Consider the following 9,158-nt stretch of genomic DNA (forward strand, 5'->3'; position numbering starts at 1 on the left):
GTTTTCATTTCTATCCAAAACAGACAAAATTCTGATATATTTTAACTAGGTGCAAAGTAACAATACAGAAATATATAGTGCATCAACAACCCAAAATGTCTATGTGGCAGTATTACCCAATCAGTGCTCCGTCACTCTTCAGTTCGGGGGCAAATCTTGGACCCGAGTGCCTGCATTGCGCATGTGTAATTAAAGTTTTACTTGTGTCGTCTGTTAGTGAGAAGCAGAAAACTGACCTGTTTTATAAGAGATAGACAAAAACGCCGATTATAATTTTTATTGTTACTTAACGAAATACTTAAGATTTTTTGCGAGAATCTGATTCGTTAATTGTTTGATTGGGTTTACCGCAATATTCAAAAAAGTTTCAAGATCAGAACGCTCGAAGTAAACCACCGGGCTTTACTTCCGATTTTATATATTAGACAGGAAAACGGTAGATTATTCCGTTTTCGGTGCTTGTGGGACCTCGGTGTCGACGCATGACGTTTGAACTGTCGTGAGTTCGTTGAAGACCATTTCTAATTCACCCATATGGTTTACAAATCTATACGTCACGTGTGTGAATGTTCATCAGTTGCTTGCCAAAGGTCGTTGGTTTACCTCGGGCACTCCTTTTTCCTCAACCCACAACATTAGCCGTGAAAATTTCTTGTGATCAAATAAGATCCAGTTTTGTTGATGACAAATTCACTTTACGTTTCGTCTGCCTCGTTCTCCTTTAGTTTGTCTAGAAGATTTAGTGTAATCTCAGTTCACAAAACTTCTGAATAAACATCTTTCGTCATTACAAAGCAGCACGTTTAACATTCCATCGTGTGAGCCCTGGCTACTGTGAACGTATTTAACTTATAATCTGTGTAGTGTGCGCAGGTGTCAGCGTTTTGCAACATCCGAACCAGCTGGAGAAAATCATACAGATTTGATTTGATTCTATAACGCTTTTATAAATAATGACAGCATCAGCCACACAACTGCAAGGAACGGTTGTCAATCATTAATAGACTGACAAGCAACCCATTGAATAGCGATTCCAGAGGTCACGTGACTCGATTGCTATAAAGGGGCGTGCCTTGTAACCGACGTCTGAAATTAACAGCTTAGTTAACAGCATACAAATGTCCGTGCCTGGTTTTATTGGATCGGTTAATTTTCCGACTGATTACCTCACTATACCTGACAATTCTTTTCACTAAAATTAACAAGCTATAAAGACAAGCAAACGCTAGCTGGTTTCTACTCTCCTTATGCTGAGGACCGTAGCCGTTAAGTCTACTCAACCTCTGCTGAAAAGCCTGCACATAGCTATTTAACATAATCCTGGCCGACCAATGGAAACGACTCTACTATCTCCTGGCTGGATGTCGTAAACAGTAAATGACAGTTGACATGTGCAGACACCTATAGCTCTATATACGACAATCATGCGATTCGATGGCCACGCCAAAGAAATGGAAAGATTATCTGGATTTCAAAGAGAGTTTGTTTAGCACAGTTAGTATCCACAGTGAATAATCGTGTTGTGACAGCCCAAAGGCGTGATTTGACGACTGAAAGTAAGACTTCTAAGGAGCTCCTGGACGCTTTCCACTTCGTCTTCGTCTGACAATGTTATGGTCAAACTAGAGGGCTATGTCTGCCCTCTAGTGTAGAATCAGACCGGAAACCGGTAGGTTAGGTTAGTAGGCTGGTAAGGAATCCACCTTTATCCACTGTGTAATTGATGCTTTCGAATACCAAGTCACAGAATGTGTTTTAAATTGTGGACTCCATATGTCGATGCTACTGTGAAAAGTGGTGTAAAATATTTTACGTTCAGATAAAGAGTAACATAATTATTATGAAAATGTTTGTCCAATATAAAGAATGCTTGAGATAAATATGGTTTTGCTCTGTGAAGAGCTAATGCTTTTCTATCACCACGCATACAATTTGAATAATCCGCTTCACTCTCGCTGAAACGCATGCAGTCTCAGTGAACACAGTTTCTCAGACATAGAAAGTAATAAATTATTTCAGTGCAAATGCCAAAATGGATTAAAACTGAAAAGCATTAATAAGATAAAAATTAAGTATCTCTACATCTTGCTGAGATCGTGCTTAAAGCATGGTACAAGTGTTGGGGCTTAGTAGTTTACCTTAAGCCAATGTCGTATAGCCACATGTGTTTTGTCTGGAAGCGATTAACTGATCAGTTCAATTGGATCAAGAATGTTTCAATTGTAATATGACGGTCAGCTTTATGGGTGGGGGAAAGCAGAGTGCCCAGGGTAAATCACAGACCGTTAGCAAGATACTGACAAACTTTCTCACGTGTATATGTATATACTGATGGAAGACAAGTGATCTTACACTACACTGTACACTACAACAGAAGTGACTTGGCGAGGTTCTAGATGAAAAGGCGAACAAATCGGGAAATGATAGTAAAATGTTCATTAGGCTTCCTTGTATAAGATACTGAACAACGCAACATGTTAGTCATAGAAACATTTTATTTATATAACCTGTCTTTAATGACATATTTGATACATTGTAGGATCTTCTTTGCGCTCGACGTACATGAAGGAATGTTGGAAGACTTCTTTGAAGTTTTTGTAACAAGCATTTGTAGATACGTAGTTATTTATGTTTGACGTAGCATTACACCGTCTTCGTAAACCGGGTCCCATGAGCATAGTTAAGCTCACGGGATTTCTTTCATTTCCTTGATCATAGGGGGGGGGGGGGGAGTAGAGAATTAGAACGGAGGTTGTTGGGCTGGCTGAGCCAAGCCTAGGCCGCCTTGTCTCCCGAAGGGAAACATAGGAAGAGAATTGACGATGGCTGGTTGAGATGGCGCGGCCACAAGCCAAATCTCGCTGAATCTCCCAAAAAACGAGAAAGCGGCGTTGTAGTCGGCCACGTAGACTTGGTTGGGGACAACAGATTCACTGGGCCCAAGGTCCGTTTTGAACTGCTCAGCAGCTTGGTTGGCGTCGGAACCAAAGATAGAACTTTGGAAAGGCCTGCATGCGACAAACAAGATTCAGTTTGTGTAATTACTGCTTATACGGTCAAGTCTGGACAGTGTAAAGTTCGCCTTTCTTCGGGCTAATTTCAAGATACCAATAACTTTGGAAAAACCTGATACAATCAAGGAGACAAAGCATTCTAGATCAATAAATTTTTTGATTTGAATGACAGTTGCGAAAAGAGTAGTTCCATGGAACTTTGGAAAAACATAACAAAACAGAGTATTTTAGATCAATGAAACAATATTCGATTTGTTTGATTAGGGCAAAGGGGAAAACGTGATACGTTTCATGGGAACAATTCCTATATATCGTATTTATCCGAATATAATAAAAAAAACTTACAGCATAGAGAGTGAAACCAGAGTAGCGACAAAATGTGAAAGTTGGCAAATGATTACATGTAACCGATGAAATACGGCATCTTGTCAATTTACCTCAGTTAGGGTTTTTCATTAACTGTTCATGTAAACGCTTAAATAGTAACAAATTACACGCTCCCTTGCACAATGGTTTAAACAGAGTTAGATGTAAAATGCAGTGATCTCATTCTAATTTATTAGACGTCACTCATGTAGAATAACTCAAAATGCTGTATTGTCATCACATTTTTATAGCATTCAATAACATTAATACATTGCAAAGGGAGCAGGACTCGGTGATACTTAGTCCACCAGCAAAATCTTGGTTTAGTACGACACCGCGCCGAATTCAAGACAGTTCTGGTAATCCAAAATTATAACTTCATGAAAATGTTTTACCCTGAAAAAGCTGGCACTGTGATAGACCTGTTTCAGACATTACACCACACAGATTATGATTCTCTATGTATGCGTACTTGTGTTTGAACGTCGTACTTAGCAGTTTTTCAATCATATTACAACGAGGAGTGATTAGGTTTGTATATATACTCAAAATGTTGCCGCCACCGAGTTATCATATCGAAGACACCAGATATGACACCCCACTCACTGACATTAGACTGACAACGGAGCAACCAGTCCTTTTTCTTGCTCTGACTTCTCAGTGCTTAGCGTGAATTGAAGCAGCAACAAGTACCATTTTTAAAGTATTGGGTATGACCCGACCCGGGTTTGATCTCAGATCTCCGGGCGTGGACGTTTTAGCCATTAGGCCACCGTAGCGGTTCATACACATGAATGCTTCACCTGACTTCGACCCATGCAAGATCGAAACAGAAGATCGAAACAAAACCACAAATACACGAAATGGCCTCAGGAATTTGCGCCATGCACAAGAATATTTCACTTATACGGCGGGTGGCAACTGGGCAGAGGCTAGGGAAAGCGTTTGACCATCCGCAAGTCGATGGCAGACCTCCCAACGTACCACGAGGACAGGAAGCCAGCATGAGCGATGGCATTGGTGGGAGCCTTGCTGGATCATGGTGCTGCATACGATGGTACGCTTACCACCGAAGCCCCCCTGATCCGGACACGTTTACAAGTCCCCCCCCCCCGGCCAATACACCCTCTTCGTACCTATCCACTCACACGATAGTGGACTGGAAAGTGTCTGGATTATTCTATTTATTTAAACTTACGCCAAAAGACAGTGTGCCAAGACTACCCATTTTAAAGCTTTCGGCTTGATCCGACATAAAGGTTGAACCTGCATCCGAGTCGGACGCTTTAACCGCTCAGCCATCTCAATATGAACAGTGTTATACACTGTGAGAAGCTGCTATACACAGCTAAAAGTGCTGGCAATTTTCAGAACAGAGAATTCAATTGTACATCTACAGCATAACAACGTAAACGAAACGGAGAGCAACCATCATACAGAACGAATTAGTTTTACACTGCGCTTAAACAGTATGTAAAATGACTCACAGCTTTTTGCATTATATAAATGTACGAGTTCTTTAATATATTCTGAATATATACTATGACGCTGGCTGTACATGTATCATACAACGATATTGTATAGGTATACAGTCGAATTCACTGGATTCAGAATTGTTAGCAGTTTAAGCTGTAAAATTACAGTAGAATTTCACAGCGCATGCACGGGTTGTACTTCATGATTTGCACGGGTCTATCTTACCTGGCGTACACGTCCATGGCGGGAAGTTCTTCCAACACCACTTTGGGAGACAGAGGTTCCGGTGGTGAGGAAAAATGGGTAAAGGGGATGACCATCATCATCTTCTGAGGTCCAACAGCCGTTTGTGGTTTGATGACAGGAAAAATAGTCGTCATGTTCACAGCTGAACAAAAATGAAAAAGAAAAACTTTTAATTTCAGTGATCGCTGCTCTGGCTTTAGTTTTTTATAATTTTGTCGGTGGACCAATCTGAGGCCTTCTCGCTTTGAATTGTTTTGGTGTCATTGTTTAGTAAATGTGAGGAAAACACAGCATTTTGAGAAAATTCCTATTAGCCATTGAAATGAATACAGGGCACACTATGAAATCTGCCAGAAGTCGAAACAATCGGGTTATGGATAATACAACTGTGTTCTAATGAAGATTCAAAGGGTCACAAAACATGCATTCATGTCATATTGAAGATAATGGTCAAAAGGTCGGAGTATTATATATAAAACACGTGCGGACTTTCGCACAAAGCTAGCTTCTCGGTGACGACCGCGTGGAAACTTTGGTGTCAACATTATTGTCGTGAATATGTAACGTGTTTGAGCAAGAAAGATGTAAACAGTATTAAACACGGGGAAAATATCTGCACAAAAATTGTTATCAACATGTTTCATTTCAGCTTTGACGTCATATGTCTCCCCTATCAATTGCTCCTCCTTTTTTCGGACATACACACTTTGCACAGATACATGAATAGAATAAAAAGATGAATGTCGAGGTTCTAAATATGGATTGATTAGATATTGATCAACGTCGTACTCTGCGTTTTTCACTTGTACAATGGCCTTCAGTGGAGAACATAGGAGTTTCCATGTTAAACCACCAACCTTTGGTGTGTGACGTGGAGAATTATGCGCCATATTGGTAGGTCCACATGTAAAGGACAACTGAGTGGTCTTTAGTGAAAGTGAGATTGCGCAGATTCTTCAGTAACTGCCGTCGACCATTTAATTCCCTGTCCGCGAGTGACTTTGAAGCCGCAACTCGTGGTCAGGAGACTCCAACCTTTCTTAATAAGTAACTGCCAGGTTTTGGCTGACGATGTTTTGTGTGGTACATATACAGCAAGTAAGAAAACGTAACAATAGCTTTGACACATATTAGGCTTTGAAACATTGCCTCTTTTGAATGGCGTACAGTGGAGCTCGCCCTGCGGATAGAAGTGTGTGCGTAAAATGTGTAGACGTTCGTCAGACATTTTCTAAAATCCGGTGGTTTACTATATACAGACAAACGAGTTTCCACCCCAAGTAAAACAGAGATATAATGAAAACACTATATAGTATGGCGTCAAATCTTAATAAAAATCGCATGTATTGACGCATGGTGTGCACATCCTATCCATTGGCATAAGGTTTTGAAATGTGACTAGTTCTGACATCACCTTAGATTTGACACATTGGCCTATTTTCACACATTGTATTTTCTGACACAGTATGCTTTGGCAGATGTTATACTTTTCTATGAAGATTTGACATTCATACAAGAACGAAAAATGCCTCTTTATGTGCACAAATTTTAATGAGGGCATTCTGGAAATTTTTGGCAAAAAAACGATCAGCGCAGATCCAATCGCATCTTTGATAGCCCAACAACAATTACCAAATACCAATCACAAATTATCAGCCTCATGTGTAAATGTGTTACCGCTCAAAATCGATTCAAAAAAGTGGCCAAAACTGACAATGCGGTTATAACTTTTTAAACTTTATAATCATTTTAACACCGTGAGCACTACAGGTAGGACTCTAATTTTTTTCTGAAAAGCAATGTCAGGCATTCTGAGCTCGGTAAAAGGTCAGAATTGATTTGTCAAAATTTCCCAGTATAGCCTCTTTAATTCTCACCTTCGCTGTTTTTGCCCCTCATGTAGCCCCTGAGTCGTGAGAAGGTCGTCATACTGGGCATCCATTGAGAACGAGATTGCGTCGTTGCCACTTTTAAGCGCGGATATCTGCGAAGTTCGTAGTTCTGGAGCAGAGAAAATAAATGTCATAAAATTTAATAAATGTCCACAATCCAAATGATTTTTCTGGTGGATCATAGTCGGTTTAAAAGTCTAAAAGCAAAGCAATAGGTTTTGATAGCATTTCATAGTTTTGAAACAAGCCGATTAATTCTAATTTAGAGAATTAAAGGCATTCAATTAATTTACTAGAAGTTAACAGTTCCGAGAGCGATCCAACCGATTTTATTAGTATCTCATATTTCTGAGACAAATAAGCTGGATTATTTTAAGAACTTTGAACTTCAGCTAAAATTTCTATATATTTATATTTCTAACAGCAACTCAACGGATTTTAACAACAGTTAATAATTTTGTAACAAACCAAATGACTATAATATCTAATTTATCGTCCATTATTCTGAAAGCAATTAAACTGAATTTAACAGCGTGTCCAAAAAGTTCCAAAACAAAACCAGCCAATTTTACTAAATATTTATAGTTCCAGCATTAAGTACATTGATTTCAATAGCATTTCATACCAAAGAAACATATCACTTTTTCATGAAATCAATTTTTTACTAAATATTTATAGTTTTAAACCTTGTTCAACTGTTTTTATTGGCAAACTATTTGATTGCGTATTACTGCAGAACCATTAGGGTACCTTTTCCTGCGCAGTAGGGATTGGTGTTCAAATGTAACTGCCCATGCACTGTTTTCTTGCAATGCAAGACGTAATACGTCATCAGTTTGCGCGTATATCGTCATCATAAACTCAGGAGCGAACAACATAATACATAGCTGAGGCACAAATTACTCCATTTGGGAAAGGTTAATTTCCCTTTATGCATAGAGCATAGTTCATGCAAAAAAATATCCGCTGTCGTTATAGCAGCTTAATTTTATTTATTTATTTATTTATTTATTTATTTATTTATTTATTTATTTATTTATTTATTTATTTATTTGACTGGCGTTTGAAACCGTATTCAATAATATTTGACTTATGTGACGGTGGTCAACATTAATGTGTGAGGAAAATGGGCACATTCCGCTGGAAATCCACAATCATTCGTGGGTTGATGAAAGACCTTGACACGTACAACAGGAGGGGCCGCAGCTTAATTTTAGTTATCGGGATTGATATGATAGTTGTAGAGCAGGTTATTCTCATGAAATAAGCAAAAACACTGGATTCTATCTGTCGGTTAGACGCCAAAAACAGCACGTGGTATGATCTGTTGACAAATCACACCGCAACTTTGAATTAGCTCATAATTATAATTAAAAAATGAAAAAACAATTCACGTTAAGCAAATATTAATGAGGTCATTCAACAGCATATCATTCCATTAAAAAGGAAATAGGTGGAACAAATTTGCAGTATAGCTGTAGCAAATATTGTAAGCAAAATACAACATCCACTGTAGCCAATATTTCTGAATTAAAACGTGATAGTCTACGGCTGCAGCTTGCCCAATACAAAATACAATGCAATGCTAAACCGTAGAGAATACTTCTAAACGGAAACTGCGAAACGCATCCAATGCCTCTAAAAGCAAAATGTCTATATGACTGCAGACAATACCAACAGCAACATGAAAAATGTAGAAGACTAGAGGGAATACTTCTAAAAGCAAAATGCAGCCAGTACTTAATTCTAAAAGCAAAATCAGACAAACCATTTGAGAGCAGTTCGTTCTTGAACAAAGTACAGATGGCGCCAGAATTGATGCTCCATGGACTCACTGTGGCCTACGGGATTTATTAGCTATTTTGTGTAGCGCCAGTTAACAGATGATGTATCATGTATGGTTTGTCTGACACTCAAACCAGATTGGGCGTAACCCAGGGTGTGGGATTTGCGCAGCCTTGTAATGCTAGGTAATGAATGTAAAATGACTTACAGTTCCTTTACGGATGACAGTATACTCAAGGCAAGTTACTGTTCTACAGATTTCGGTTTTCCCGCCCCCCGTGGCCGCTCCTCCTAGGGCGCCTCCCATCATGCCCCGTCCGAACATGCCTCCGCCGCCGCCTCCGCCGCCCATCATGCCCATGATGCCATTAGGTCCGAA

The sequence above is a fragment of the Liolophura sinensis genome, chromosome 13, assembly GCF_032854445.1.
Source record: "Liolophura sinensis isolate JHLJ2023 chromosome 13, CUHK_Ljap_v2, whole genome shotgun sequence".
Lineage (NCBI taxonomy): Eukaryota > Metazoa > Mollusca > Polyplacophora > Chitonida > Chitonidae > Liolophura > Liolophura sinensis.